At 49.7% G+C, this 27,948-nt stretch overlaps 1 protein-coding gene and 1 pseudogene across 11 annotated transcripts in view; one reads left to right on the top strand and one right to left on the bottom strand.

The window, feature by feature from the left end:
• ARHGAP12 (Rho GTPase activating protein 12) overlaps positions 1 to 27,948 on the top strand; it is a 697,283-nt gene that overhangs the window by 473,211 nt on the left and 196,124 nt on the right. The window lies entirely within an intron of this gene.
• Positions 25,665 to 27,670, bottom strand: LOC138570338 (coatomer subunit delta pseudogene; annotated as a pseudogene).

Genomic DNA, 27,948 nt, shown 5'->3' on the forward strand with positions numbered 1-27,948 from the left:
GAGAGGCAATAGAATCATCGGGGTTAGGAGGAGAGAGAAGTCGAGTTAAGGTTTTAAAGATATGGCGGGGATGAGAGGACTGGGTGAAGAAGGTCGGAGAAATAAGTGCACTTAAATTCTTACAGTTTCACAGGGCGGAAGGGTATTTTTTCTTTTGCACTTAGACACCAACAGGTATGTATCTGGCAGTAGGTTATGGTAGTCCGCGGAACGCACGTGCCACATCCAGGGCCTTTGAGGATGGCAGGCATGGATATGGGACTGTGGAGACCAGGGGTTGGCCAGTAAGGTTCCCTGGGTGTGGTGTGCAAGGAGAGTGTGTGGCAGAAGGGCTGTTTTCTGAGAGCAGTGCAGATGGCTGTGGCTATGGCTGTGTCTTTCAGGAGGCAGTGTCTGGATTTTGGGGGATTTGTGGATACATTGGTTGCAGGTGTATGCAGAGCACTGTGGAGTGACCGCACAGCTTGGATTTGATCATGTGTGTGCGCACTGGTATCGATTGCGCGGCATGAAGTTGTTGGACTTGCTTCCCCCTTTGGTGACGCACCATCATCCAGTCATCATTATTGTTCAACAGTTTAGGCCATGTTACCGGAATCTCACTGCAGTTTGCGATGAAGGAGGCATTTGGGAAAGTCATGGACATGTTTCCTAAGTCCCAAGTCATTTTTTTCTCACATTGCCCAGAGACCGATGTGGCTGTGCTCTTCTTCATTTGGTCCACAAATGGAGAAAGCGAGGCGCACTGTCAACAAGGCTGTTTGCGCATTTTTTAGATATGTTGGCCTGTCGTCCTTCCACAATGAAAACATTACATTACATTTTGTAACACCAATATTTTCTGCAGAGATGGCGTTCATATTACTGATGCTGGCAATCCGCATCAGTAATCGGCTTGTTTTGAGAAATATCCCAAATGCTTTGCAGACCTTTTTGCAACCTAGCAAGCATTTTGCTGTAGGTGTTGCCCACTTTATATCTTCCAAAAAACAAAAAAAGGCTCTCTTCAGAGCCACCACTTTCTCCCGCAAAAGAGTGCAATGGTTTAGATGCTGCCACCACCTACATTTTTTTTTTTTTTAGATGTCCGCGGACTAATGCGCTTTCCGCAGGCTCCGCAGGGGCCTGCACAATTTTTTTGGTACTTCTATTTTTATACTGTGAAAGGTGGCTCTGAAAAGAGCCTTTTTTAAATGTATTTTTTAATAATCTTTTTGGTGTTTTTGTACACGACACACAAGGAAGGGGAGAGTATGGAAGGCGCACCAACCACAGGGACGAAAGGGGCAGCTTGAGAGAGGAAGATGTTAGGTGGGCCTCACGGAGGTAGGGGTCAGTGTTTCTCATGCTCCCGGACCGTAGCCTCGAAAGCACTTCGAAATTGCTCCCCCCCCCACAGAGTACCGTGTCCCAGTACATACACATTACAGTGACCCTCGAAAGGCAAGGGTCCAATGCGTTGCGTATGGCTTGTGAGGCCTGGTCAGGGATATGCTGCCCTACAGGAGTGTCTCTAGTGGTGACAGAAGTAGAAGCGGAGGATGTGATGGAGGAACTCAACCTACTACCAGCTTGGAAGGTTACGACCCTCCAAACTGCTGCCTTGTTGTTTGACCTCTGGTGTTGCTGCATGGAGGTGGTCCCTTAGCTGTACAGCCAGGCTTGCCGCGACTGAGTACCAGCGAACCTTGGCCACACGAGCCTCCACACCCAAGACTCACATTGGCAGCTGGTAGTGGGGACTTCCACAACCACATCCTCTTCTTGATCCCCGCTCTAGATCACCACACCTGTTCCCCCTCCCCAGGCCCTCCAGAAGATGGTGATGATGAGGGTGGGAGCGGTGCTGTGGAGTCAGCAGCAGCAGCCGCCATGGTTGCCATTTGGATCAGCACACCAAAAGTAGCACAGCACAGCAGAAAAGAAATCCCAGCAATCTGGAGCAGTGCTATGTCGTGGTCAGCCAAAAACAGAATGAGGAGCAGCAGTGGGGTGTGGCCTTTTATAGGAGTGCAGGGGAGCGCTCTGCGCACAGTCGCACACTCCGCGGACACTTCGAGCCTCAAGTTGGGCTCAAAAAGTTGCAAAAAGTCTCTAGATCGACCAGGGCATGGTCTAGGACCTCTGCAAGGGTGAAGTTTCACCTTTTAAAATCCTTGGATTGGGCCAAAAAGCACTTTTTGGGTATCCGGGGGTCCGAACGGTGTCCGCGGATACGGACCAATGCTGATCATGGGTGCGGGCACATGATGACGTTGCAAACATTCGGGAATGGGATGGCTGTCCGCAGGACACCTATTCCGCGGGATTTGATGTGCGCATGCGCCTAGCTGTCTGTAGAACAGGGGCGGAATCCCCAAACTAATTAACAGTGCGACACGTGCAGCATACATATCCAGACAGGCGCATTGTTCGGAGGGCACAGGGTGTTAGATGCGCATGCGCACAGGTGTCCGTAGGACAGGGGCAGGACCGCCAAACTTCTTAAAGTACGTCACATCTGTACGCACATCTGAAGACAGGTGCGGTGTTCGGAGGGCACAGGGGATTGGATGCGCATGCGCTCAGGTGTCAGCAGGACAGGAGGTGGGTCTGATGCGTCATGAATTTGCGGACATGTCCGGACAGGCATGCTGTCTGTAGGACACCTCCATTTTGATTAGACAGCTCGGACAGTCGCGCTGAGCGCAGACTCCAAACGGGGCTTTAAAAAAAATAATACACACACCGCAACAGTAAACACACAGAACTTTATTAGCACACACTAAAACATTGCCTTAAGAATGGGAAGGGATAGCGGAATGGGATACATATACGGGGGACTTGGCGTTTTGTACAGGCTGGTCATCAGGGGAGGAAGGGATTGAGGTCTCAACATATCGTCTTTGACTAAAGGGAATTTGTGGAGATGGTTGGCTGGAATTGGGGAAAAGGGTACAGTACAAGTCAGGAAGTGGTACTAATATTGTCTTTCTACAAATGTCTTTAACTCTGCAAAATTGCTGTTCAATTGATCCATTTTTGCACACAGGCTTCTCAGTTCATTTTCCCCATTTTCACTTTGGGTGTGTATGTGCCCATTCTCTTGTACATTAGCGGGTGCTTCTGGCCCATTTCTTTCATTTGCAGTATGTACTGTTAAAAAAGAAGCAGGTTTCAGTTACATGTGAAGCAATGTGCATTAATTTTCCTACTTCAAAATTTGTACTGAGAGTTGCTATCGCCGTTCATTTCATCATGAGGGACATTTTCCTCAAGCCACTCCAGGGTGCTTGTCATTTCTGTGTAAAAAAATAAATTTAAAAAAATGCTTTTAAGTAGTCATGTACACAGAACAAACTCCAGTTACAGGAAGAAATACAATGTACTTAATATTTTCTGTATGGTTCTCCTCTTAGTACATTGGACTTCCTTGTGAGTTGCTTCTCACTGTTGGATGCACAGGTTATTTTTCTGCTTGGTGCGTTCCATTATGTTGTAATTACACTTATACTTTTATAAGTACAGAGTTTGTAGACTTAATTATTTCTTGTAGTACACATGTGTTGCCCTTTAAACATCTTTTATTTGCTTACTGCACGCAACAACAATGTAAGATACCCCCTGAGCTTTTGGGAAGTGTGGATGCTGCCCGACGTCCGCGGACTGTCGCACAGGCTGCGGACTCTGACTTCTCATATTGGGCTGGGTGGGGTCAGTATGCTGTATGGCACATGAACACACATTAAGGGTGTCCTGTGAAATTCATTGAAAAAACATTGTTAAAGGGACGTTAAGGTTAAGTTGCACTAATAGAAACCTATCAAAACCTGTGGAAAAAGTGTGTTAAAGGGATATTATGTTTGCAAGTAAAATAGAAAAACCACAGAAATTTGCCAGCTATGGTAAGCTAAGCAACCATAACTCCCTCCATCACTGGGCGCTGCTAGGACTAACACCCATGACAACAAAGATGACATCACAAATGTCATTTATGACATCACTGATGGCATCACATATGCATTTACTTTTGATGAAAAGTCCCTACAAGGGGTTGTGATTATAATGTTGGCAGAAAACTGTCAGGGGTGATCAGGAGACGCATCATGAACTACATACTTTATTAAACAATGTAATGCTCTAAACATTCCATTGTTCTTTCTAGTACAGGAACCTACTCATACAAAAACATAGGCATTGGCTGCAGCATGCACCATAGAGGTGCAATATTTATAATCTTGCAATGTTGCTAGTAAAATAATGAATGCTTACGTATCAGACTTTTACGTACTGTGAAACATGTAATAACTAGCTAATAATTCATCACTTTACTACACACTTGTACTACTACAAACAAAACATAAAGAAACACAATGCATACAAATCTGGGGCATATCCAGGGAAATTAAAGCAAGCAAAAAAGAAGCAGTCTCATCAGAAACTGTTCATAATCTAAACGGTTACCTTCATGTACAGAATTGATTGCTGTGTTTCAGGCCTGCTTCTTCCCCCATGTATATGCACCACAAGCTCTGACTGAACCATAAGGAAAGTACTGTAAGAACTGATGAAAAAGGTAACATCTACAAATATAGTACCTTTTTGAATTTTCTGTTTCTGTCCGTGAACAAAACCACCTAGCCTAGATTTGTCAGTGAACAAAAACCAGGGCCAGACATGTGATGTCACCAGTGATGTCAGCAATGACATTTGTGATGTCCTCTTTCATGTCATGGGTGCTAGACTTAGCAGTGCACGGTGGTGGCGCAAGTTATGGTTGCTTTGCTTATCATAACTGGCAAATTTCTGGGGTTTTTCGATTTTACTTGTAACCATGATATGGTTTATAGTGATAGCATCGAATGCAAAAGCATTGAATGCAAAAAGGCGAATGCAAAAGCTTCGAAAAAAAAATCCATCGAAAAAATGCATTTTAAAAAAAAAAATGCATGGGGTGGGGGGGGCAAGCCCTGTTGTTTTTACCCCTTAAAATCCATTTTAATTTTAAAAAAAAGTTTGCTACAAAAACATTTTTTCGAGGCTTTTGCATTCAGCGCTTTTGCATTCAATGCATTGTATTCGATGAAATCACCGGATACCCCATAATATCCCTTTAACAATTTTTGCACTGGTTTTGATTAGTAAAATTTAACCGTAACATCCCTTTAACAAAGTTTTTCACTGAATATATATGTGTATATGTATGTGTGTATCTATGTATATACACTCACTGTATTCCACTGTTTCCGTTGTAAATATTGGTGTTAATACAGAAAATTGTGGTTACAGGTTTTCTACAGGTTTTGTTGGATGAAGTGCCGCTTCACTAGAACCAGTAATAAGGGCTTCCTTATTTTACTACTGTTTAAGTAGTTTCTCTTGTCCTCAGTTTGAACCCATTACTGCTTTTTTATTATTTACTTTTGTATTTGTTAGTGTACTTTGCTAAACCTTATTTGAAAGGGTTGTAACCTTAATGCAATACTAAATCCATGTATCTATTTTTGTGCAGCATATCGTGTGGTATATTTTTAGGAATGGGTGGTCTGGTTTTACAGTGCAATAAGCCCCAGAGACATACGCAATAAAAGTGAGCCTTTCTGCTCTGGCACACTACCAATTTTTTTTTTTTGAAACTTTATTTTTGGAATTTTTGAACGATTACAGAGTAACACCTGAAAGGTGCAACAACAACTGCGCCTGTGTGACCCCCCCCTCTCCTCCACCCTCCCCACCACCATTCAGCGATTAAGATGATGGTTCCTCGTCTAATTTCTGTGATTCGAGTTTGTCTGTGCCAAGGGTTGATTATTAATCACTTCGGTTTGTTTCTTGAGTTTGTGTTTGTGAGGCAGTGTCGTCAGATGAGGAGAGTAGATATGCAATGTATGGGCCCCATATATCGGGGGGGGCGTATAAGGATAGTGTGCTCACAAATTATTTTTCCACGTCTTGACAGTATAGTATGTCCTTACGTCAGTTTGCTAGGGTGGAGGTTGGTCCACGGCCCCATGATATGGCAATTCTCCTGCGTGCGAGTACCATGAGGAGAGCTGCGAGTTTCCTTGTCGAATGAGACAAGTGTTTGGTCAGCCCGAGTTGGGCTACAATGGGAGTAGGTGAGAGGTCTTCTCCAATTATTGCAGCTGTTCTTTGTAAGACTTGGGTCCAGAACTGGGACACCTCAGGGCAATCTCAGGCAAGATGGAGAAAGTCAGCCGCCAAAGTGCCACACCTCTCGCACATTGCGGCTGATTCCGGTCGCTGCCTGCATTTTTTGGCCGGGGTGTAGTATGTTTGGTGCAAAAGGTTGAAGTAGATTTGCTTGAAACCAGTATTCATTGCCACTTTTTGAGTTTGTCGGAGGATGTATGTCCAGTCTTCTTCAGGAATTGTGGCTTGCATGGATTTTTCCCACCTTCCCTTTGCGCGGTTGTCTGTGGGTATAGTGTCTGTTAGGAGGGATCCGTATATTAGCGGGACCAATCTGCCTTCACCTTTCGCTTGGATCATATTATGCAGGAGGTCCCATGTCTTTGGTTGCTGGGGGAATGTCAGGAAGAGTGTCTGCAGAGTATAGCTGAGCCTGAAATACATGAATGTATCGCGGGACATGATGCCCCCCTTTTCTCTGGCCAGCTGCAGTGTTATGAATAGGCCCTCGGTGAACAGGTGATGGTTTGTATGTTTAGTTTGTCGGCCCACTGTTGGAAGATCTTTTCTGCTGTTAGGGGGACCCTTAGTATGACTTTGATTGGTAATAGAGGGGAGAATCTGGTTTGGATACCATATTTCTGGGCCATCCTTTTCCAGATTGCATACGTAGATAGGACAGTGTTTAATCCTGTTGTGTGGCACTGCAAGGTGACCAATAATGACTGCTCTTAGAACAAGCTCTCGCATCCCCCAATTTACTATCTGGACATGTGGTCTAATAAAGTACCAGTGGCTGAGAAATTGTGCCTGGGCCGCCCAATAACATCGCTCTAGGTCAGGAAGCGCGAGGCCCCCAAGAGACGATGGTAGTATGAGTGTTGTGTAGGCCACTCTTGCTGGTTTACCCGCCCATAATAGTCCAAGGATTAAACTCCTAACTCTTTTAAAAAAGGATTGTGGAAGAAGCAGGGGTATGTTAGTGAACAAGTAAAGGAGTTTAGGAAGAACCACCATCTTGATTAGCGAAGCTCTACCCCACAGTGTTAATGGGAGTGCTTTCCATCTGTGTATGCGTTCTTGAAGTGACCCCGACGTTGCCTCGTAGTTGTCTTTATATATGTCATGATGGTCGAGGGACATGAAGATAGCCAGATGGCGAACGTGAGAACCTTCCCACTTGAACCCATGATCATCTGTGAATTTTTGGGTGCTCTGCGTCGGGGAATATTACTGATTTGGAGTGGTTGGTGCCGAATGTAATCACCTCGCACATTATGGGATTGAGGTTATTTTGTGGATCTTGGACTATAATAGGGCCACGTCATCGGCATAAAGGGAAATCACTAGCCTGTGGGGCCTGAGGGTAAGGCCTCTGTAGAGTTGTTGGGAGCGTAGACTTGATGCCAGAGATACCATTACCAAGACGAAAATTAGGGCCGATAGTGGGCAGCCTTGTCTGGTTCCTCTTTGTAGATTTGTACTTGCCGATTTTGTGTTGCCCAGTATGATGGAGGATTGGGGTTGTTGTATAAGCGGGAAACCAACTTGATAAAGTAGTTCCCTAGGCCCAAGTACTGCAAAGAGATGGGGCCATTCGACAGAGTCAAAGGCCTTCTCTGCGTCGAGCAGGACCGCGATTGCTTGACACGTGGGGTCAAGCGCTTCCATGATGCCAAATAGCCTTCCGATGCCGAACGTTGTGTTTCGCCTCGGGATAAATCGCGACTGATCGCCCAGTACTAGTGCAGGCATGAGGGGTAGTAGTCGAGCTGTCAGAATTTTTGCCAATATTTTGTTATCCAGATTGATCAGTGAAATTGGACTGTAAAAAGCGCAGTCCTCAGGGGGTTTGCTTGCCTTATGTAGGAGGATGACGTTGGCCTCACGGAGGGTCGGTGGCAGTATCTCCCTTTCTAGGGGTTCTTCGTAGACTCTTAGGAGTGGGGCCACTGTGGTTGCGAAGGCCTTGTAGAATTCGCTGGTGTGGCCATCAGGGCCTGGGGCTTTGGTTTAAGGTCGATTTTTTTTTTTATTATTATTTATTTATTTTTATTTTTTTTATTTTATTGCCTGTACAACTTCTTCTGTCGAGACTGGTATGTTTAGGGGCTCCCAGAGCTCACTTTCTACCCAGTAGAGTTCAGTGTCGTTTAGGTAGCTTTGTAGCGTTTCGGGATGATTGGTACATTTAGAGCTTTACAAATCTTGATAGAAAGAGCAGAATGTGGTGACAATCTCTTCCTCCGTGTGTACTAGTGCGCCTTGTGTATTGCGTACTCTTTCCACACAGGTGGGTTTCTTGTCGGCTGCTATCAGGCGGGCTAAGAGGGCTCCGGGTTTGACCCTGGCCGTATTGGCGGATTTGGTGTCGGCGTCCTAGAAACTTTAGCTCCCGGTCTGTTGTGGCCCTGAACTTTAGTAGCTCTTCCTTGAGTTTGCTTTATTTTTATTTTCACTGGTCGACAGTTCGCGTCTGATCAGTTTCAGGATTCCATTCTCTTTTGCTATGCACACCCCTCTTATGTAGCATTTTAGTGTCTCCCAGAGAGTGCTTGCTGAATCGACAGTCTTGATTAGCTTCTAGGAATGTTGTAAGTTCTTGCTGTAGCTCTGTCGCGAATACTTGGTCTGACAATGAGCCTGGTTTAAATCTCCAGTGGAGTGTCCCCGGTTTAATGTTGTGGAGGATACATTCTAGCGTCACCATGGAATGGTCAGAGAAGGACCTGGGGAGGATTTGGCAAGTGCCCCATTGAAACGGGCTTTGGGTGGATACCAGGAGATAGTCTATACGCAAGCTGGAATTGTGAACAGCCAAGTAGGTGTATTCTCTCCTTTCCCAATTAGAGTGCCTCCACACGTCCATCAGATCAAATGCTTGACCAATTTCCTTGACCTGAAGACTTGTTGTGGATGGACGAATGGATGTGTTTTGTGACTTGTCTTTTTGGGGGTCCATTGGTGTGTTTGGTCTGCTCCCCAATTGATTGTTGCAGAGCCTGACTTTTCGAGATGAGAAATGACCCAGTTGAAATTGTTCGGACCATTGACATTGGGAGCATATGAGTTCACCAGGATTACCTCTTTTCCTGCCAGGATCCCCCTCACCAGGAGCGCTCTCCCTTCTGTGTCTTTCTCAGATTTTATTAAGCTGAAGTTGGCTTTTTTATCGATCAGAATGGCCACCCCTGTAGCATAGGACGAATATGACGAGAAGTACCTGTGGCAGCTCCATCCCCGGGCCCAGCGATGTTCAGATCAGGGTCTCTTGTATCATGGCCACGTCAACCTTGTGTCTCTTGAAGTACTGAAGGATTCTCCGAGTTTTTGCCGGCAGATTTCCCCCTCTAATGTTCCATGTAGCTACTTTGAATTTGACGGGTAATGTTATTATGATGATTGTCTGTGGTCGTGTGATTTGCGGCGAGTGTCCATGCGTTCGAGATGGTGCGCAGAGAACATTTGGTATTTCATTACTGGTGAGAATAGGAATCGAAAGTTTTTCAAGGTTGGTGGGTGTGGCGGTGTGGGGTCGAGCCCCTGAAGGCGCATTCCCGAATCTGTTTCCATTTACCCTGCCTCATACGGGAAACCCTCAACTGGCCCGAGATAATACCCCACCGGTGAATGAGAACATTAACAGTGATGTGCTTGGGGCGCTAGTGGCCTTCCAAAAGGAAGGGCTCCTTTACATTATAGGGCTGTGATTCTCTGGTGGTAGTATTGGCCTTGGTCGTTCCTGTTCGTGTGGTCTGACGTAATTTCATGGTGGATTCCTCCTCATCCGGTCTGTTTGTGGAAGTCGCAGGTTATCGTTAGCGGGTCTGCAACCAGCTCTGTCTAGGAAAGTGCTAGCCTCCTCGGGTGAGTTGAAGAATTGGGCCTTCCCATCGTGCTGGATGCGTAATTTTATAGGAAAAAGCATGGTGTGTGTTATCTGGTTGTCTTATAGTCAACGTTTCACAGCTGCGAAGGATCTGCTTTGCGCTTGGACGGCTGGGGAGAAATCTGGATAGAATTGGATGTTATCCCTATCGAACTGGAGGTCTCCCCTTTCTCTGGCTAGTGTCAGGATTGTATCCCGGTCTTTGTAGTTTAGCAGTTTAGCTATGATTGTGCGTGGTTTTGCCCCTGGAATTGGTCTGGTGCTCGGGATTCTGTGTGCTCTTTCCACGACGAACAGTTGGGATAGTGCCTTGGCTCCAAAGAGTTCCACGCATATTTTTTCAACATGTTCCTCCATCTTCGTTCATAGTTGTTCTCTAACTCCGACCAGTCTGATATTATTTCTACGGGAGCATCCCCCTAGGTCTTCGTTCTTAGCGCTTACCATCTTCATCTGGTTTTCCAATGTCGATACCCTGGTTATCCGCGATGCTGTATTGTCATCTAGGTCGGAGACTTTGTTCTACTGCATCTAGTCTGTCCGCATGTTTGTCAAGGCGGTGTTGCAGTTGGTCTACCCTGGAGGACAGTGTCAATTTTGCAATCAAGACTGCCTATTCCAGCCTTTAGATCCAGTAAGATCTCTCTGAGATCCGAGGCTTGGTATTGGGTTGTTTCCTGTGTGGGTGATTCCGGCCTGCTGTTGGGCCTAGACGACTTGGTGGAGGTGCCCGGCTCGAAGTTCAGTTTACGCTACGAGTGTCGGACTTTTCCCATGGTGGCGTTTGGGAGGTCGGGAACTGGGTTCCGGGTGAGTCCATGGCTGTGACGGCTAGTGGTGTAGGAATGGTTGGATGGGATAATGGCGGGTGCCTGGGCTCAGATCGCCTGAGGCGAGAGAGAGTTGAATTTGAAAGTGGTAAGTTTGTTGCTCTGGTACTGTGGCTGTCCTGGTTAGTTGTGGTAGATTTTCGTGGGCGATCTGGTGGGGGTATGCCTGTGGAAGCTTCGACGTTTGCAGTGTTTGGTGACCTCGGTGTGTCGACAGAGCATGGCGGGGTGGTCTCGCTGTGGTCTCTGCTTCTGCTTTATGGGGTTGCCAGGGGGATTCGATTTTGGTTAGCCTGTGTTGTCGGCTGGTTTGGGGTTGACTGGATCTGTGGTGCCGTTGGTCGAGCAGGGTGGTTTTTGCGGGTTCTGAACTGGGTCTTCGCTTGGCTTGTTCCACTTGGTTGTCTGTAGGGCACCTGTCTACAGGGCGTTGGGATTGTGACTGGTGTTGCACTCCACCTGAGCCCCAATTGCTTGGGTGGCTGGGAGCGGTGCTGTGTTTTGTTGATCTGGGTTTGAGGCGCTCAGTATGGTTCTTTCTGTTTTAGGCCGGCGGCTGTGTGAGGCACCGAGGTTGGCGTTTGAAAGGGTTTCGGGGCCTTTAGTTCCTATAGGTCACTCTGTGCACCGCAGGTGTGTGCTTCCCAGCTTTGTTGCCGATTTGTGGAAAGTCTATGGGATCGTGACCAGGGGAGCGCTTTGTGATTGCCAAGCTTCTCCGGTGATCGGAAGGACTGGCTAGGAGTGTTCAGAGAGAGCGTTAGCCTTCCGCCCAGACGTAGATTGGAATTTAGGGGGGTTATTGGCGCCATGATCGGCCTCCGTTACTCCACGTTCATCTTCCTCAATGTTCAAATTGGGAAGGCTGTGTATTTCCACAGGGAGGCCCCTCTCTGGAGTGCAGTACGGGGGCGTTGCTATTAGGCGATTGTCCTTGTTACGCGGGAGAACTGGGGCACTGGTGCCGTTGGTCTTTGATGTCCAAGCTCTGATGAGGGGAGCAGGGGCCTTAGTCGCGCAGCGCTCTTGCTTAGTTATTTTTACCGCTTAGCCTCCCGTACAGCGGTTGCACCAGCGTTCTCTCGGACGGACTGGATGGGGAGGGGCTGAGGTCGTGGAGACGCAGGAGACTTCCCTCTTCCAGTGACGATGGGTCGATCTGTGCCCCTCATGGGTGGGTGGGCCTGCTCCGCTGCCGGGTGCCCTGCTCCTGGCCAGGGGGGCCAGGCGAGTCCTCCGCGGCAGCCACTGACGGGAAGTCCTGACGTGCTGTGCCCTTGTTTCTCGGTGCACCGTTTGCTCGGCGTATGCGAGTGGCACAGCTGGTTTCCGTTGCTGTCTCCGTGTGCTGTGACTGGGGAGAAGCCAGGTCACGGAAGCATGGTCAGGGCCGCGATTCTCCCTGTCACTTCGTCGGCACAGGTAAAGGAGGCTCTACACCCTCACAATCTGGTGTTACTCTCCCTGACTTTTCGGTTCCAGCAGCAACTGCAGTGGAATTTCAACCAGCTCCGAGAAGATGTCCAGGTGGCTTACTTTTGAAGTTGATTGGTCCCACCAACTCAAGGGGAGAGGTCGTCCTTGCAGCAGCTTCTCTGTCGTTACGAATTTGGAGTTTCAGCACAGCAGCAGGGCTTCACCGGGCAAACCAACGGTCCAGAAGTTGCAGCAGGCATTCTCTTCAAGTTCTTCTTCAGATTCCTTCGTCCAGTGGTCGACACTGCCTTCCAAGCCAAAAAGCCCTGCCTTTTATGCAGGTTTCTCCCATTCATTCCAGCCTAGCTATCAGTCACCCAGTAGGGTGGCTGTCCTTGCTGTACAGCCAGCCGGCCAATCAACTAATAGTGCATTCCTGTCTCCTAGGAGACGAAGCACAGGGAGGTTCGGGCACCTTCCTTGCTTCCTGCCCCCACCAGACACCCTGAAGCCAGAGGCGGGCTTCACTTGTGAATCCTGCCAAAGACAAAACGAACAGAGACCAAACCTGTTTTGACGTGCAGAGTAAATCTCAAGAAGGACCTTTCCACAAGGAAATGGCGAAAAAAGAATGGGGCCATTTTGACAAAAAATTGCACCCTTCGGTGCTTTACTGCAGCTGCGAATGCAGCCCGCCGTAAATGCACACCACGGTAGTTAAAAGTAAACCACTGCCACCAGCCATTCATCGAGGAAAAGGTAAAATAACATTTTTTACATGAGAAGCTAGACAAAGGGGATACTAAGTAACCCCTCTAGCACTGTATTGTAAGAGAGTTAGTGCTGGGTCTAGAAAGTTACAAATGTAAGTAAAGTCAATTTCACTTTACTGCTCTTGGAAACAGTAGTTTATCCAAGGGAAGGTATTTAAACCTTTGGGAATTCTGGAAGACTTCCCTGTGTCACTGCACTGAATGTGCTGTGTGACACCATGTAAACGATGATGCCTATGGAGTTTGTCAGACTCCACAATCAAAAGAAACAGAGTTCAAAATCACTTTAAAATACATGACAGAGTGGGGAAAAAAGGGTCTCGCTCTCTCCAGGCAAATAAAGTCCTAGAGTCCAGCAAAAGAGCTGGGGGTCTCTGAGGTAGAGATGAATTGGCACATTTCTGCGAATTCTACCTAACATGTATGAAGGCGACAGCCATACAGAGTGTCTTTATTGCCTCTACCCTAACCATTCCGCAGAGGAATGTGAAATCTGTCAGGGTTTCTCCCAAAAAACCCTTAAGGACAGAAACCGTCACCTAATTTGTTGGCTCAACGAAGGAGCATACCCAGCGTCGGAAGTGGGCTCATCAAGGAGCGGCAGAGCTACCACTCCCTCTGACAAGAGGTAGACATCACGTCAGAGATCAAAGTCTGAAGAACCATTGGAGAAGAAACAAGACAGTTGAGACAAGAACATCCACGGGGCAAGATCTGGCCAAACACTCCTTCTTTTAAGAAAACATCACGTAGCGTTGAGGGATCCCATACTGGGTCTAAACACTAATCCAAGGGCCTGTCGACGAAGACGCTGTCGGAAAAACCGAGGGATAAAGGCGCACACCCTTCGACGAAACCCATATCGGTTTCGTCAAATGTCCTCTCTGATGACGTACAACCATAGATCCAAATCGGCCACGAAGACATCCTCTTTGTCATCATCAAAAAAAGAAACATTGCTCATCCTAGAGTCTCTCAAATCCTCTTCTGGACAGTCGTCCTCAAGACACCTAATGACAACCAAATTGTCGTCAACATCGACTCCGGCGACATGAGGACGTCGCTCAACGACGACCAAAACGCACAAATCGTACGAAGAGTATATTAAAAAAAAGAACACTGTAGCGCTTGAGCATATTCCTAGGAATATTTCCATTAACCTACCCAGACATCATGCTGAGGACTTTTTACAGCATGAAATCATCCAGAGGAAGGTACTTCCCATCCTTCCATTCTGGACAAACCCTCTGATCGCCTACCATCAAGAGGAAGAGACACACCTACTCTACCTACAGCCCCATCGGGACCGCAATCCCCCTCCTAAATCCGCAATCCTTGCTCTCCCTGCAAGTGCTTCCAACACTACAGTCCCTATTGGGACAGCTCAATGCCTGGCTTCCACCCACGTATCCACAGCTGGTTCATGTATGCGGAAAAGACCATGGTCAACATCAAAGGGACCAAGACAAACGTGTCTGAGCTGAATCCCCTTCTAGACCTTCGCTTCCACAAGGACATAGTCTACGTATACACGAGCAAGAAGTGGTAGAATTGATAGACACGGACCAAGACACTGGTCCACGGGACACAAGCTCCACTGCCTCTTCGTCTCCTCGCATGGCAGACACCTGGGACCGGATGACCCATACCAAGATATGCAGGGTAGTCCTGCTCAACTCTGTCCGCCCGATGACATTGGAGCTTTCCACTCCCTGGTGTCTAAGGCATGCAAGGAATTTGACTTAATCCCTGAAGAAGAAAAGGACGACTGTTTCCTTTTTGACCACATGGGGAAGCTCAGGAAAGCAGTGTTTTCCATACCAATCCTGGGTCATGTTTGGCAGGAGGGTCTTCTAATTCTTAAACATCCATTTACAGAGTTGGCAATTAAATGGAGACTGGATAAAAAGTTTAAAGCTCCTGAAACACCAAAATGTCTCGCCTTACAACCCACCCCAGAGCATGGGGTGTCGTTGTCGGCGAGTCGCAAGGCTCGTGTGCAGCACAACTGCGCCACTCCCCCGGACAATGAATGCAGGAAAATTGATGCTTTCGGTAAGAAGGTGCTCGCCATTGGTGCAACAACTGTCAAGGCAGCAAATGCCCTCGCTGTAGTTGCTCGATACGATCGAGAGACGTGGCATCGGTTGGTTCCTATATTAGTACTCTTACCGGAGCAACAGTGGAAGGGAAGCCATGCCACTGGTGCGTCAAGGGGAAAAGGCCTCGAACCACAGCATTAATATCACTGTAGATCTCGCTGAAACTGGGTTTAAACAAATTGGCACTGGAGTTGTCCTCCGAAGGCAAGGATGTCTACGGTGCATTGATTTTTGGCAATAAATTCAGCACAAAGTGGTTGACAGGACGAGAAAATCTGTTTGGTGACATGATTGAGGCCCTCAAAACCATGAAAGCGGACTCAGACGCTGATGGATCTCTTACTTCCCTACAGGGCAGGTGGCCATTTCGGTCCTTTCGTGTGCTGGGTAGGAATTGGTGTAGTAACACTGTGTGAGACTACACACCACTTATCTGCTTGGTATTAGATAACCCACCTTTTGGTATAGGTCTGTAGTACACAAGTTGGTAGTGTGACTGAGCAGCCAGGCCTATCTCAAGAGGGGTAAATGTGAGCTGTAGCAATTAAATTCGCAAATACAAGTAGCCAAGTAACACTTACACACAATGTTTCAGTTATAAACAGTAATTTATTTAACATCAATTTTTAAATATGCGTTCTTTAAAAATGGCAAGATAGGTTACAATCAAATATACTTTAATATTCTTTTCCAGAATCGGTACAGGTTAGTGGCTACTCTTTGGATATGCTTTTTACACACTTCCTACACCCGGAGGTGACTTCATTCACAAGGACAGTAATGGCATTTATATATCACAGATTCTGAGGTTGCAGAAAGGAAAGGTTAGAAGAAGGAAAAAGGTTATACAGGTTCTCGTCATGTGAGTATACTTAAATCTTCCAATTAAGTGTAGACAAGCCTTTCCCAGCAATAACAGTCTAAAACCGGTTACCACCTCTGAGGGACAGAAATATGAAAGTCAGTGGACTAGAAGAGTCTGCAGGGAGCTGGGACAGCGAAAGTCAATTGGATCACAGTGTATGGAGCTGAGGCACTTCTTAGATTAAAAAAAAAAAGTCTTGCACAAAGTGTTAGAGTTTTGTAGAAATCACTTGTAGGGTCACAAACGGTTAAGGCTGTGAAATGCAGAGTTGGAATCAACTCTAAGGTAACCCAATTCAAGTCTCAACTGAGTGAAACACAACTCAAAAAGACACTGAGGTAAGTACCTCAAATCTAAAAAGTACCTCTGGTTTGAAGAAGTGTTCCAGCATTCCTAGGGACAAAGGGCAGGGGAGTTTTGGGAACCTTCACATCCCGCCCTTCCAGACACACTGGAGCCAGAAGCGGGCTTCAGGGCTGAAGCCCGCCAAAGGCAAAACAAGCAAAGGGCTCTACTCGGCCTTGATGCACAGAGTAAAACCCATGAAAGACCTCACAGACAATGGCGAAAAAAGACCACAGGGCCATTTTGACAGAAATGGTCACCCATGGGTGTTATACTGCAGCTGAGGATTCAGCCTGCGGTAGAAAAGCAGAATGGTAGGAAAATTAAACCACTGCCACCAACCATTTAAATGAGTGAGGGTAACATAAAAATGTTTGCATGAGAATGTAGGATCAGGGGCTATTAGGTAAACCCCCAGCACTCCACATAAGATGGTATGTTGGACCTACAAAGAGAAAAGATTAGTAAAGTCAATTTCACTTCACTATTCTTGGGATCTGAAAAGATGTTTAAACATTGTGAGCAATCAAGGATTTCTCTGTGACATTGCACTGAAGGATGCCTATGGAGTTTGTCAGATTCCAAAAACAGAGAAGACCTATAATCCAAGTCGTGAGAGCGAGAAAAAGGTCTCGTGCACTCTAGGGTTAAAATCAAAAAGTCCTAAAGTCCCAACAGATCCAGGTACTTTTCTCAGGGCTACAAGAGAAATTACCAGTCCTCCCAGTGGAGCAGGGAGTTATCACCAAGGACGGTGAAAGATGGGATCAGCCACCACTCATAGGTAGGCAGACAAGTCCCAACAATGACTGCTTGAGGGGCAGACTGGTGGGAGGAAATGTGGCGTTTTTCCTCAGTGGCAAACAATAACAAATGACAGGTGGGTGCTAGATGCCATCCAGCATGGACTCTTGTTGGAATTCAAACGCCCACAAATCATGTTCACCAGCATGGGGTCTGGCATGGATTCACATGCTCATGAATATTCCCCGTCGTCAGGCTGGGAATCCTCGGTAAATAAAAATCAGTATCAGTTTCGTTTCTGATCTGTCTTTTCGTAGCAGTAACCAATCACTGATCTCTGCATCATGCTGACCACAGCCAATGACTGCCATCTCCCTAAACCCCGCCTCTGGCAGCCATCTTCAGATTTTTACCGCACGTTCAAGTGTTGGGAGTCCTCGTGCTTAGCTCTCGAGCTTTTGCTGCGTGTTTCGCGCTTTTTTAGGTGAATTTTCAATTTTTTTTCGGTTAATCGAGCCTCAAGCTCCACCGTTTCTACTTACGTTAACGGGTACCCGTTGCAGGATTTTCCTACGCCCCTCAAGGGTGAAGATTTCGTCGAATCAACCTCTTGGAGGATTCCAGAAGATTTACGGCCTACTTCGAGATGGCCCAGGACACGAGTTTGTCACCCGGACCCAAGCTGTTTCGCAGCTGCCCTGGATGCGGGCTGCAGAATGTGTTTAAGGAGGACGAACATTCGCGATGCCTCTACTGTCTTCATGGGGACAAGACTCATGTAGAGAAGGATTGCCAGTTCTGCAAGAACTTGTCGGAGCGGACCATGAGGGACTTTGGATCCCGTCTCGCCAGCTGGTTGGAGAAGGGCTCAACGGGTGAGAAGAAGAAGAAAGGGTCCGAGCGGGCTTCTAAGTCCTGTGCGGGCGCCCCGGCGACGGGGGCCCAACACCAGGCCAAGCGCCGCAAGTCCGCTGGCTCCGGGAGCGCCGAAAGGTCGGGCTCTTCGGTCGCCAGGCAGGGCGCACCTTCCCTGGCACCGTCAACCACGAGCCAGCGGTTCGGGGAAGAGGAAATCCGAGACCCCGGGTAAGCTTCGGGAGAAGCCCCGTCCGATCTCGGGAGAGGGGGAGCGAGGCGTCACCCCTCCCCCTAAGGAGAAGGCCCAGGACGCACCTAAGGTGGTGAAGGCCCCTACCCAGCAGGCAAAGGCCTCTATCGAGGCGATCGCGGCGACTCTGGCCAAGCCGGCAGAGACCCCGCCAGCAGAGACTGCCTCCGGGACTAGAGTTTCCCTGCCGCCAAGGAGGGAATCCTCTTTTCAGCCCATCGTCATGGCCCCCGTGATGGAAAAAGGGGGGGGCACGGTAGCCTCCTCGAGCTCGGAGTCAGCCTTGGAGGGGGAACTGACCGAGGTCGTGAGGAATCTCGAAGTCCAATTCGAGAAGGTTCGATCCCGCAAGGAAGATCCTCGGGAGATAACCGAGGAAGACGACGATGGTGAAGAAGAGCAGCCTTCCCTTCCGGCGCAGCCGGAACCTAGGCCTCAGGATAGCTTGGCGGCCATTTTGTTTGCGATCCAGTCCTTATGCTCTGAGATAAGGACGAGATCACCACGGCCCGGGCCGGAGGACCCGCAACCTGGCCCGTCGGGAAGTCCTCCGACCAAACGACGGAGGACCCAACCCTCTCCTCGGCTTGCCCCCATAAGGCCTGCAGTTCCCTCCTCATCCGCCCACGAGTCGGGAGATGACGGTGCGGTGGGCTCGACGACGGGTTCTGAGGGCGACGACGACAGAACGGGTCTCCCGTCTCACGGGCCTCTCCGCCCGACGAGATTGGATCATTTCACGCCATAATAGCCAGGGCGTCCGAATTGTTCCAGCTCTGCCCGGAGGAGCAGAAAAAGGAAGGTTTCCTCTATCAGCGCCGGGAGGCCAAGAGGAAGACTGTCATCACGGTGCCTCTAATCGATGACATCTGGGAGGAGGGCCTGTCGGTACTCAAGAACCCCTCCACGGCACCAGCCAAACGGGACCGGTACGAGAAGAAGTACCGGGTCCCCGAGACCGCTCCCCTGTGCCTCAGGGCCCAGCCAACGCCAGACTCGGTCGTCTCGGCGGCGGCGAAGAAGAAAGCGGCGGGGTCAGGAGCCTCAACGTCGAATTCCCCTCCGGACGGCGAGGGAAAGAAGTTGGACGCCATGGGGCGATGGGTCATTTCGTCGGCGGCGACGACTATCAAAGCGGCCAACGCCCTGGCGATCGTGGCCCGTTACGACAGGGAGCTCTGGTTTAAGCTGGCCCCCATATTGGACTTCCTACTGGACGACAAGAGGTCCGAGGCCCTGGAAATACTTCAAGAAGGCGAGGTGGCGTCGGACCACGCCATAACGGTGGCAACCGATATTGCCGATACCGGGTTCCGCCAGCTGGGCAACGGAGTTTGCCTAGGACGACGGGGTTGGCTCCGGGCGACCGACTTCCGTCAGGACGTCCAGACCAGGGTGTTGGACATGCCGTTCGACGGCAGCAACTTGTTCGGGAAGGCGGTGGACGAATCCCTCCAAGCCATAAAAACGGACACGGAGACGGCCCGTGCCCTAGGAGCCCTTCAGAAACAACGGCCCTTTCGGAGCTCCGGAGGCAGACAGGGGGCCTCCAAAGGGATCCAGCGGTGGCTCATCGTCCTACCGCCAGGCGGCACGCTCCTCGTCTCAGGAGGCCTACAGGGGTCGCGGCAAGCAGGGAGCGCCTCGCCACCGTCTGCAAGGTGGCCAGGGCGGCAAGGCCACCACCTCCAAGCAGGACTGAACCGGCCGTGGCCTCGGGGCCCCCACCGAAGCACCCCGGTGGGAGGCCAGCTGACGAAGTTAGTCAGCGTGTGGAAGTCCATCTCCACCGACCGTTGGGTGCTGGATACCCTGGCAAGAGGACACTCTATCGAATTCCTGGAGAAGTGCCCTCACGTTCCACCTGTGGCCAGGAAGGAAAATCACGTCCCGCAACTGCTGTTGGAAGTACGGGCGATGCTCAGGAAAGGCGCCATCGAGCTCGTCCCGAAGAGGCTCCGGGGTGTACTCAAGGTACTTCCTCGTCAGGAAGAAGACGGGCAGCTGGCGCCCCATCCTGGACCTTCATCGTTTGAACAAATACATCAGGTCACAAAAGTTCAGGATGGTGACCCTCCAGCACGTGCTGGGACAGCTGGAGGAAGGCGACTTTCTATCGTCGCTGGACCTGGAGGATGCTTACTTCCACGTTCCCATCCTCAAAAGTCACTGAAAGTTCCTCAGGTTCGTCGTCCAGGGACGCCACTACCAATTCAGAGCACTGCCGTTCGGATTGAAGTCGGCCCCCAGGCTCTTTACCAAGTGCCTAGCACCTGTGGCGGCGCGGCTGCGCCTGCAGGGGATTCACGTCTACCCCTACCTGGATGACTGGCTCATCCGCTCAAGGACGAGGGAACTCGCCGTCGAACACACTGCGAGGACCGTCCAGCTACTCACAGACCTGGGATTCACCATAAATTACCCAAAGTCCCACCTGGTGCCGTCGCAGGTGGCCCTGTTTCTGGGAGCAAAGCTCGATACAGTGAGGCGCCTGGCGGCACCGTTGGAAGAACGGGCGAAGACCATTCTGGGCAAAGTGCAGCGCCTGCTAGCCACGGACGTGACCAGAGTGAGGTCCATCAAGTCCCTCCTGGGGATGATGTCCTCTTGCATCTACCTGGTGCGCCTCTGCAGACTACGGATGCGCCCTCTTCAAGAATTTCTCGACGCCTGTTGGACGCAGGTGACGGGCACCTTCGAAGACAGGGTCCCCCTCAACGAGGTGTTCCGGCGGGCGATTCAGTGGTGGGGCGTTCGAGCGCACCTCACGGCGGGCAAGGACTTTCAGACGCCGGCGTACCAGGAGACGGTGACGACGGACGCTTCCCTGGAAGGTTGGGGCGCCCACACCGGAGATCTCCACGCAAGAGGCCTCTGGCTCCCGGAGGAGAAGCTCCTGCACATCAACATCCTGGAACTCCGAGCCGTCTTCTGGGCTCTCAAATCGTTCCTCCCGTCGCTCAAGGGCAAGGTGGTGCGGATCTTCACGGACAACACCACGACAATGTTTTACATAAGGAAGCAGGGAGGCACCAGATCCCCAGCCCTATCCAAGGAGGCACAGGATCTGTGGCACTGGGTGGTAGCCCATGGGATGTTCCTGGTTCCCTTCCACCTGGCAGGAGAAAGAAACACCATCGCCGACTCGCTCAGCAGGGAGCTGCGCGCGTGTCACGAGTGGGAGCTGCGCCAGGATCAGGTGGATCAACTCTTCCGACGATGGGGCAAACCCCAAATCGATCTGTTCGCAACAGCGACGAACTCGAAGTGCCAGAGGTTCGCCAGCAGGTTCCCCCAGCCGAGAAGCATGGGCGATGCGTTCTCGTTCCCCTGGGACGGCCTATACCTGTATGCGTTCCCTCCGTTGCCGTTGCTGCTTCGACTCATCAACCAGCTCAAGAGGTCCCGGTGCAGGATGATCCTCGTCGCACCGGCGTGGCCGAGGCAGATCTGGTTCCCGGACCTTCTGGACTTGTCAACGTCCCCTCCCATCAAGCTGTCGGCGGACGTGGATCTTCTCTCCAGAGAAGGAGGCGCCATCTTCCACCACGACCTGGCGTCGCTGAACCTGCAGGCTTGGCTCCTGCAGCGCTAGAGTTTGGAGGGTACGATATACCGGCCGACTGCAGAGAGGTTCTTGCAAAGGCCAGGGCATCCTCGACTCTCAAATGCTACGGTCACAAGTGGAAGAGGTTCTCTATCTGGTGCCGAGCACAGAAGATCAACCCCCTACGGATTACGGCCCCTCAAATGCTGCCGTACCTGCTATCGCTGGCAAAGGCTGGGCTAGCCCATGCCTCCATTAAGATTCTTCTGGCGGCGATCTCCAGATACACCAGAACCACAGGACGGACGTCCCTGTGATCCCATCAACTGGTAAGAGTTTATGAAAGGACTGTTCCGGTCGTTCCCGCCGGTGAAGGCCCCGGCGGGGGAACTTAACGTGGTGCTGACCAGGCTCATGGGGCCCCCATTCGAGCCGATGCACTCCGCACCGATGAAGTTTGTGTCGTGGAAGACTGCATTCCTGGTGGCCATTACCTCCGCACGACGAGTGGGAGAGATCCAGGCCCTATCCTGCAAAGCACCATACTTGACTTTCCATGCCTCGAGGGTGGTGCTTAGGACGCACCCCTCCTTTATGCCCAAGGTGCCGTTGGACTTCCATCTTAACGAGCCCCTGAGCCCCTGGTGTTACCTGTTTTCTTCCCGTCTCCTTCGTCGCCGGCCGAGAGGACTTTGCACTCGCTGGAGGTGGCTAGAGCGCTGAAGTTCTACATGGACCGCACAAAGAGTTTTCGGAGGACCTCACAGCTATTCGTGAACTTTGGACCTGTGAACCAAGGGAAGGCTCTCTCGAAGTCTTCTATTCCCAGATGGCTCTCCAGCTGCATCATGCACTGCCACCGGTAACTGCCAGGCCGTCCGAGAGCCCATTCGACCAGAGCGATCGCTGCTACTATGGCATTCCTATCTGGTGTGCCCCTGCTGGACATCTGCAAGGCTGCTACGTGGAGGTCGACGCACACCTTCACGAGATTCTACTGCGTCGATCGGGATTCCAGGGAGGAGTCCAGGGTCCGAGCAGTGCTGCGCAACCTGTTCGCTTAAGGTGAGCCTGGTGAGGAGGTAAGAGATGCTTAATGTTGAGTTGTTGTATTGCTCAATGTTGAGCCTTTTGCCACCTCCCGTGGTTGTGCATGTGTGTACTGCTATGTATTCTTATATTCATGAGCATGTGAATCCATGCCTGACCCCATGCTGGAGAAGGAACAAGTTACTTACCTGTAACTGTTGTTCTCCAGCATGGGTCTGGCATGGATTCACATGTGAACCCGCCCGCCTACCCCTCTGCGGCTCTTCACTTGGTCATACTGCCACTTCACGTACTACCAAATCTGAAGATGGCTGCCAGAGGCGGGGCTTAGGGAGATGGCAGTCATTGGTTGTGGTCAGTATGACGCAGAGATCAGTGATTGGTTACTGCTACGAAAGACAGATCAGAACGAAACTGATACTGATTTTTCTTTACCGAGGATTCCCAGCCTGACGACGTGGAATATTCATGAGCATGTGAATCCATGCCAGACCCATGCTGGAAAACAACAGTTACAGGTAAGTAACTTGTTCCTTACCTCCCATAAAGTTATCACACCTGCACCTTCAAATTCTACAACAGGAGGTGTGCCAAATGTTAAAGAAACAAGCAATCGAAAGAATGCCTCGTTCGGCAAATGGAAAAAGAGTATACTCCAGGTACTTCATTGTCAATAAAGCAGGCGGGAAGTGGCGTCCTATCCTTGGCTTGCGAAAGCTAAACATAAACCTAAAAAAGCCGAAGTTCAAGATGGTGAAACTTCAGTATATCATAAGTCTCGCGAATATCTGGCGGCGTTAGACCTCGGGGATGCATATTTCTATATTCCAATACAGCCAAGACACCGGAAGTATCGCAGGTTCAAGGTCGGCGAAAGTCACTACCAGTTTCAACTACTTCCTTTCGGCCTAAATTCAGCACCCAGGACGTTAACAAAATGCTTAGCACCAGCAGCAGTTTTTCTCAGAAAACAAGGCCACCACGTCTTCCCAAATCTGGGCAGCTGGTTGTTACGAGGTCCAACTTATCAGCAGGCCATGTTTTCTCTGAGACAAACAGAAGCCCTTCTCCAACAATTGGGATTTGTGATAAATTGGACCAAATCTTGCACAGTTCCTTCAAAATGTTTGGTGTTCATGGGCGCGCAGACATGATAATACAATTGATAAACCTAGCAAAATCCTTCACTCCAAACAAGCGTGTCACGGTGCGCACATACATGGCTCCCCTCGGGACCATGTCTTCCTGCAGCCCTCTAATCCCCCATTGCAGGCTACATATGCGGCCAGTGAAAAGGTTTCTAGTCACCAGATGGTCCCAAACCCAGGGGTACTGGTCAGACAAGATCGCCATCACTCACTCTCTGAACTGCACTAAAATGGTGGTCATAGACATACAACATCGCAAAGGGGATGCCCCTTGTGGCACCCAACTACCATCTCACGATTGTGGCGGGATGGGGAGCTCACCTGGACAAATACAAAGTCAAAGGCCAGTGGACTCCAGAAGAATCTGTCCTCCACATAAATGTGTTGGAACTACAGGCGGTACATTGGGCCCTGAAATCCTTCCTCCTTGTAATCAAAAATATGCTGGTACGTGTCCTCACGGACAACATGACCACAGTGTTTTAGGAAACAAAACCGAACCGTGGTCAAACACCCTGTCCCCAAGAAGCACAGACTATTTGGCACTGGGCCATCCACAACAATATTATGCTCCAAATATTCCACCTCCCAGGCATACAAAACAAACAAGCGGATACACTCAGCAGGGATTCGTCGCAGTCCCACGAATGGCAACTACACAGAACCAGATAAGCAAAATCTTCTCGACATGGGTCCATCATCCTCTGAACCTATTTGCCACTCAAAGCAACAAGCAGTGCAAGAAATCTGCTAGCAGGTTTCCTCATCCCGACTCTCAGGGGGATGCATTCTCGTTCCCATGGACCGGAATGTTCGCATATGCGTTCCCTCGGTTACCTCTCCAGGAAGACAATACAGATGATACGCAAATATCACTGCAGGATAATCCTGGTAGCCCCGTACTGGCCCGGACAGACCTGGTTCTCAGACCTCCTTTAACTAGCAGCGGACAATCCAATCCATCTAGGATCTCACGCCAATCTTCTGTCACAAAACGATGGGGGGAGCACCCCGATCCGGGCTCCCTCAAATTAACAGCGTGGCTCCTGACCACTCCGAATTTGCCCACTTAAACATCACTCAAGACTGCCAATGCATTCTAGCAGCACTAGGGCTCCGTCCACTAACGTTTCCTACAACCACAAAGGGAAAAGATTCTGTACATGGTCTGCACAGCAATCCAACCTGCAGCCGCTGGCCATAAAACGGCAACAGGTTCTTCCCTACCTTCTCAAATTGGCGCAAGAAGGTCTAGCGATCTCCTCCATAAAGGTGCACTTTGCAGCGATTTCTAGATTCACAAGGAAACTAGGATCTCCTCCTCTCTTTAGTGACCTGAGGCCTTTTTCGTACTTTTTCTCCAAAGAAAGATTCCACCGGTATGGAGCCTGAATCTCGTCCTGGCTGGTCTTATGGAAACTCCTTTCGAACCTCTATCAACCGCACTCATCAAGTTTGTGACCTGGAAGGTGGCATTCTTAATAGCCATTACATCCTCTCAACGGGTTTCAGAGCTAGAAGCTCTAGTAGTAGATCCTATATATCTCTGATTCGCAAAGGACAAGGTGATACTTTCCACAAATTCACTTCATCCCAAAAGTGCCATCAGAGTTTCACAAGAATGCAACCATAATTCTGCCTACATTAATTCAAAATGCCACTTCACCAGCATATAAAGCCCTACGTGCTCTGGATGTGAAAAGGGCACTAAAATATTACTTAGACCGGACAAAGTCATTTTGATCAACTAAACAGCTTTTTGTCGCCTTTGGCCCATCAAACAAGGGAAAATCCATTTCATATTCGTCCACTAGGAAGTCAGTCTCGGTGTCGAATCTTACAAGGCTGTTTCCGTCGACTTGGGTTACTTTGCTGACCTCTGTTGAAGTAATTCTTCTTTGAAACAAATGAGACGTGCACAGGGAAGAAGTCATTTGGCTGGTTCTTGGCATCAATTACTGGCAAGCACCGCTGCAGAATGTTTCGCCGGCTGTCGTCACGGTAGTCTCCGTCAATATCACCAATCACTGGTGAACCAACTCCAGATGGTATGGGGATGTCGATGACGACATCATTGAGTTCTGGCTTTCATCCTGTAATTCGTACTCTTTGTTTACGTCACAGCCGTTTCCACTTTCCGAGGGCCAATAGTTAATTTTGAGGGGGCTGAAAGCATCATCTGTGGTCTGTAGCCTCCACTTCAGAACAACCACGTCACTGTACAAGCAAAATGATTTTTCTGGATTCTTTAAGCCAATCAAAGACTCAGCAATAAATAATTTCTTGTCTACTTTGGGATGTGTCTGTAGCTGCACACCCTTGTAGTCTTATCTAAATGGATGCGGACCCTGCCGACGTTTGTCTCAGTAATCGTCAGCATGATCATTCCATGGAGCTCCATGTTCTGCAGACCGCCATCCCGGCCACAGGTCAGGGAGATCTTCTCTTCAATCTTCATGTGAACACTCTCCATGTTGACAGGTGGTGCCAGTACTTTGGAAGCCTCAGTTCAACGCTTTCCTGCAGCCAAGTTCATGATGGTTTCTCCTTCCGACTTCAATTTGTCCACAAAATTATCCAGCTCCTTCCCTTTGGAGCCAAGTTTCAGAGCTTTGCTGGAACCTGGAGGTCTGGCAGCGGTCTGCGACTCCTTGGGTTTCTCAGTCTCAATGATGGTTTCTGTGATCATAGCTGCAGCAGTGCCACTCGAAACAACACAGCTGCCCAAGCTGCCAAAGCCTGGTGCTTTCTTTCCCTGACACTCAGCGTCACAGTGGGCATGCTGCAACTCTGGCTTTCCTTCGCATCTCTGCTTTGGCCTCGCGCTCCTGAGTCTCTCGCACTGCTTGGAACACTTGGGGCCTCATTACACGGTAGGCGGTGGACCAAGGTGTATTAGCACCTTGGTCCATGCCGGTAAAATACTGACACCGCCTTGGAGGAAAGGGGAATTACCGCCCTATTCCAAGGTTTGCGGGGCGGTAATTCCCCCTTCCCCCTTCCCCCATTGCCCTTCCCCATTCCCATTTTTGCCCCATTCCCATTTTTGCCCCATTCCCATTTTTGCCCCAGAGGGCATAATGGGAATGGGGAAGGTGCTAATTATGGTACCGCAAATTGCGGTACCGTAATTAGCACCCTGGTCCCTTTGCAGGTTGGTTTTTAATGCCTGCTAAAAAGCAGGCGTTAAAGTACCAACCCGCAAAGGGACCTCGTAGTAAGGCGGTAAGGGTTAACGGTCACCGGTACCATTACCGGTGACCGTTAACCCTTACCGCCTTCCGTGTAATGAGGCCCTTACTCTTCATGGGAGTCCATCTCTGTGAAAGTGCGGATCTGGGCCAGATTCACATTCTCACGGTAACCCAGGGCCACAATCTCATCAAAGGCAAAGATCAGGTTGAAACAGTGATCCGAGATCTCGTTTTCTTCCAAGGCTCGACAGTACTCTGGAATCATTCTGGAGAAAAGCCTGAAGGTCTCAAAGTCTTCTAGGATGTTGCTGTTCTTTGTGGTGATAAGCACCATGTAGAGCTTCTCCAGTGGCTGGTACACTTGGCGAACGCTCTGTCTCCACAAAGGTGTGTTGCTTCCCAGTGTTCATCAGCTTGTGGAAGGCGGCCAAGAGGTCCTCAATGCAAGTTCGCGTCCTCTCCACAAACTGACGCGAGACGATGGCCTTGTCGGCCTTTGTGCACAAAGCAGCCGCCAACAGCACCATGGCTCTGGCTCCCCTTTCCTGACAGCCACCGTTCCTCCCCCCTCCCTCAGGCTCACAATATGGCAGATCTGTGAGCCACGTCCTAACCGGAAGTGGTGCAAACCTCGGTGTCCTGAACCGTGGGTTCAAAGGGTGCAGCGTGCTGACGTGTAGTATCCAGCATCCATGCCCAAATCCATTTCTAAACAGGGCATTGCAAGATGGGTTTCATCTACAATCTCCTTATGCCAATTGAAGGCCAACAGGCCTCTGCAATCTGCAGGTAGAGCGCATTCTAC

Source organism: Ambystoma mexicanum, chromosome 2q (assembly GCF_040938575.1).
Source record: "Ambystoma mexicanum isolate Mex_15411 chromosome 2q, UKY_AmexF1_1, whole genome shotgun sequence".
In the NCBI taxonomy this organism is placed as follows: Eukaryota; Metazoa; Chordata; class Amphibia; order Caudata; family Ambystomatidae; genus Ambystoma; species Ambystoma mexicanum.